The sequence below is a fragment of the Babylonia areolata genome, chromosome 19, assembly GCF_041734735.1.
Source record: "Babylonia areolata isolate BAREFJ2019XMU chromosome 19, ASM4173473v1, whole genome shotgun sequence".
NCBI lineage: Eukaryota > Metazoa > Mollusca > Gastropoda > Neogastropoda > Buccinidae > Babylonia > Babylonia areolata.
In genome coordinates this window covers 59724342-59729919 of record NC_134894.1, presented here as the reverse complement: position 1 = coordinate 59729919, position 5578 = coordinate 59724342, and positions in this window count along the sequence as shown.

The following is a 5578-nucleotide window of genomic DNA, read 5'->3' as shown; positions in this document are numbered from 1 at the left end:
TTCGTGTGTACATTGAGGAAAGCCGACTCGGCGATTTCGCTTCAAAGGGGTGTCAGGATTGTCATGTCAGCCGAATAATAACGCATTTTTTGCAATGTTCGTCGTCTTTTGGAACTACGATGCTTCTTGTCGTTATCTGTAGACATTGATATATTGACGATATTGTTTCGTCAGTTTGAATTTAGAGATACAAAACTTCCCGTGATCCAAAGAAAAATAAATAATATAAAATAACCCGTCCGAAGCAGCCCTGCCCCCCTATCGGCGGTCTATCTCGAAATCTACAAACATAAACTGGATTCGATAACATGGAAGTGAAAGACAGTTTCCGAGGTCATCAGTTGAGCCGTCAGAAAACAAATCCTCAGTTGTAATATCTTAACATTTTAATTAAATTTGATATATACACTGATGACAAAACACACACACACACACACACACACACACACACACACACACACACACACACACACACACACTGGCACACAGCCGGAGTCAGTCACACCGACACACACACACACACACACTGGCACACACACACACGCACGCACGCACAGACACACACACACACACACACACACACACACACACACACATGCGGCAGTGTATACTGACCGGTAACTGGTGCACGCGCACGGCACACACGGTAAACTCTACTTAACAAGAACTGATTAGTGACACACACAGTCATTGCAATTTGACGGACGCATGTGCCAGTGGACAGACGAAGCTCAGTTGACTACTGAGTAAGTTGTTTCGTTCTATGAATGTGCGACAGTGCGGTCACGTGTGTGTGGGTGTGGGTGTGCCGGTCAGTGTGTGTGTGTGTGTGTGTGAGCGGTGAGTGCCCGTGTGTGTGTGTGTGTGCGTGTGTCCGACAGTGTGTGTGCGTGTGTGTGTCAGTGTCGGCCAGTGCCACGTGTGTGTGTTGTGTGTCAGACGGTGTGCGCCGTCACGTGTGCGCGCGTCGTCATGGTGTCAACCGAGTCAGTGTTTGTCAGGCGGTTCGTCAGTAGCATGTGTGCTCGTGCGCGTGTACTGACTGGTGTCAGTGTGCACGCATAAGACTGCGGATTTTCCGGCCGACGGACCCCGGAGATATCGGCAGGAAATAGAAAGCTGGCCCGAAAAGTCGCAGACCGGAGACATCAGTCAGTACAACTTTTCATTTCAACACCAATAACCACTCATCATCAGTCAAAAGTAACTTCTGGTTGCTGGTCACGGTGTATATTGCCGTGCATGTATAGCCTTCACACACAGTGCACTGCACATCATAGTACACTGGCACACTGACGCCGCGGCCGCCACGCGCACACTCATGGCACACACACTCACACACACACACACACACACGCACGCACGCACGCACGCACACATACACACACACACACACACCGTCACACACACACACACACACACACTATCTGGGAAACCTTCCACAGGCCGCTTCTGCCGGATTTCAGTGTAACGGTCTGGTGACGGTCATCAGTAACGCGATAGTCCGATGGGATATAAAATAATGTCAATAGGCCGACGTGTATGATAGTCAGTCCAACGATCATAAATCCGACGTAGCTGGATGATCCGGACAGTGCAATAAGCCGATCGACGTTCCATATCAGTCCGACACACTTTTTTTTTTTTTTCGTCCGACGTGGCATTTGCCTAACGTTCAATAATCCGAAAATATGTATAGCTCTTAATCAGTTACACAGTGATAGAAAAAAAAAAATAAAACAACAAATAATGATAATAACTGTGATGATATCATTTATTTTCAGTCTAATATCATCATCTTAGATGAACAGACTATAAATGAATAAACGAATCACACTCAGGTGCCTGCCATTGTGGGTACAGTGTATGCATCTCTCTCTACTGAGTATCTCTGTCTCTCTCTCATTTGCCTCTCTTCTCCACGCTGTCTGTCTCTCTCCATTTCTTTAATAATCTTCAAGTTCACCGACCATCTCTCAGTGCCTCCCTCTTCTCTCTCTGCTGTATGTTTTCGTCTTGACCTCGTCTTGCCACTGGATACAGACGGTCTCGGACAAGAGAGTGAGGTCGACGGTGCGCAACTCCTCCTCACTATAAACAAAGTCATCGCGCAAGTCATCAGTCATCCTTCATCCCATACCATCATTTTCCCCAAGCCCTGTGGCGACAGGCAAGCGATGAAGCGACAGGTGTGGGTACACTGGCAGTCGTAGCCGCGGACCTGCACACAGACGGCGGCTCAGGCCATAGGGTCGTTTTTCACCGACTGGAGCAGCGGTGGAGATCGGCAGTCCCCTGAGCGACTAAGCAGCCCTCTTCAGGACAGCATTGCTCACCTCCATGGCATGAGGAAGGGGCTAGAAAAGGTGCCCTAAACATTGCCTGCTCCACACCACCCTAGTCAGCATACCGCGGCTGACGGGGACCCTACTCAAGCGGTCGACACACAAAGGAAAGAAAGAAGAAAACAAGGAGCACCCCATTGACCATTGCCACATGGAACGTGCGTACGTTTCTAGACAAAGGCGACTCAGACAGACCACAGAGACGCACAGCACTCATTGCGAGTGAACTAGCCAGGTACAACATCGACATCGCTGCCTTAAGTGATACCAGACTGGCACTGAGAAGAAGGCGAACTCTGTGAGCGAGGCGCAGGCTACACCTTTTGGAGTGGTCGCGGACCTGAAGAGAGACGTGAGGCTGGAGTTGGCTTTGCAGTGACGACAACCCTCATTGGCAAGCTGGCTGGCCCCCCCCCCGAAAGGAGTGAATGATCGCCTGATGACAATGAAACTCACTTTATGCAACGGGAAGAAGTTTACCACCATTGTCAGCGCCTACGCGCCCACCATGACCAACCCGAATGAGATCAAGGACAAGTTCTACGAGGACCTGAACGCTGTCATCACCACTGTTCTCAACGCAGACAAGCTCATCATTCTTGGTGACTGTAACGCGAGAGTTGGCTGTGAAAGCACCTCCTGGGAAGGCGTGATTGGGAAGCATGGGGTTGGCAACTGTAACAGAAATGGTCAACTACTTCTCCAGACATGTGCCGAGCACGACCTTCTTATCACAAACACCGTCTTCTGCCTCCCTACCCGTAACAGGACGTCATGGATGCATCCTCGCTCTGGGCATTGGCATCTCATCGACTTTGTCATCGTCAGGAAGAGGGACAGGCAGGACCTACGAGTCACGAGGGCCATGTGCGGCGCCGAGTGCTGGGCAGACCACCGCCTTATCGTCTCCAAACTCAACCTCCGCATCCAGCCCAAGAGACGGCCTCAGGGCATGAAAGCACCCAAACGCCTGAATGTCAACAAGCTGGAGCTAGGTAACATCAAGCAGAGCTTTGCTGACACCCTGGAGGAACGCCTTGAGTCCACCGTGCTGGACAACCAGAATGTGGAGGCAGCATGGGGCGCACTGCATGAGACGGTGTACAACACTGCCATGGAGTGCCTGGGGCCTTCTGCCAGGAAGCACAAAGAATCGTTTGATGAGAACTGCACTGAGATCAAGCTGCTGCTGGAAGACAAACGCCAAGCCTACAGAGCCCACATTGAAGATCCCAAGTCACAGTCAAAGAAAGACATACTGAAGAGCGCACGCAGCACCATCCAGCTGAAGCTGCGGCAGATGCAGGATTCCTGGTTGAGCAACAAAGCTGATGAGATCCAGGGCTTTGCAGACAGGAACGACATGAAGAACTTCTGTAACGGCCTGAAAGAAGTCTACGGTCCCACCACCTCCGGATCTGCTCCACTCCTCAGTGCTGATGGTTCTACCCTAATCACTGACAAGGACGGGATCCTTGAGAGATGGGCTGATCACTTTGACAGCATACTGAACCGCCCTTCCACCATCAATGATGAAGCCATCGACCAACTCCCTCAGGTGCCAGTCAGTGAGTCGTTGGATGCCATTCCAACTTTGGAGGAGACCCAGAAAGCTATCCGTCTGCTATCCAGTGGCAAAGCTCCTGGCTCAGACTCCATTCCAGCTGAGGTCTACAAAGAAGGTGGTATGGCACTGACTGAGAAGCTTCATCAGCTGTTCCAGCTCATCTGGCAGCATGAGGCAGTTCCACAGGACTTCAAATACGATTCCATCATACACCTGTACAAGCGCAAAGGAAATCGTCAGACCTGTGACAACCATCGTGGAATATCCCTGCTGTCCGTCACAGGCAAGACTCTGGCCAGAGTGCTACTCAACCGTTTCATAGCGCACCTTGAGCAAGGTCGCCTACCAGAGAGCCAGTGTGGCTTCCGGAAAGAACGCGGGACTATCGACACTGTGTTTACTGCCAGGCAGCTCCAGAAGTGTCAGGAACAGAACGCCGACCTTTACTCAACCTATGTCGATCTGACCAAAGCCTTCGATACTGTTAGCAGAGATGGCCTTTGGAAAATCATGGCGAAGTACGGATGTCCCAGAAAGTTCATCACCATCATACGGCAACTACACGATGGGATGCTGGCCCGAGTCCAAGACAACGGAGAGACTTCAGAACCATTCCCTGTCTCCAACGGAGTCAAGCAAGGGTGTGTTCTTGCCCCCACCCTGTTCAGTTTCATGTTTTCAGCCATGCTGACAGATGCCTTCAGAGACCCTGACGTAGGCATTGGCATCAGGTACCGCGCAGATGGCTCACTCTTCAACCTCAGGAGGCTTCAAGCAAAAACCAAGGTGAGGACAGACACCGTCAACGACTTCCTGTTTACTGATGACTGCGTCTCAACGCTGCCTCCGAAGCTGACATGCAACACAGCGTCGACAAGTTCTCTGCTGCCTGTGACAACTTTGGCCTCGCATTCAGCACAAAGAAGACTGAGGTGATGCACCAGCCAGCGCCAGGAAAGCCTTACGTTGAACCAAACATCTTCATCAACGGGCAACGACTGAACACGGTGGACAAGTTCACATACCTGGGCAGCATACTCTCTCGCACAGCTGTCATCGACGACGAGGTGAATGCCAGACTCGCCAAAGCCAGCGCTGCCTTCGGCAGACTCCATAAGAACGTCTGGAACAGGAGAGGCATCACCCTGGAGACGAAGCTCAAAGTATACAAGGCCATAGTTCTCAGTCACCACACTGCTCAATGGATGCGAATCATGGACGGTCAACAAACGCCACGCCAAAAAGCTGAACCACTTCTACACCACCAGCCTCAGAAAACTTCTCGGCATAAAGTGGCAAGAGAAGATCCCTGACATAGAGGTGCTCACTCGTGCAAACTTGCCCAGCATCTACACCATTTTGATGCAGGCCCAGCTGCGCTGGGCAGGCCATGTAGTTAGCATGCCAGACCACCGGCTCCCCAAGAAACTGCTGTACGGCGAACTCCAACATGGCAAGCGCTACCATGGAGGCCAAAAGAAGCGCTTCAAAGACGCTCTGAAAGCTTCTCTGAAGGCCTTCAACATCAGCCACGACACATGGGAGCTGAATGCAATGGACAGACCAAAGTGGCGTTCAGCTGTCCACAAAGGCGCCAAATCCTGTAAGGCCAACAGAATCGCTGCAGCAGAGCAACGCAGACAGGCCAGGAAAAGCAGTGCCAGCA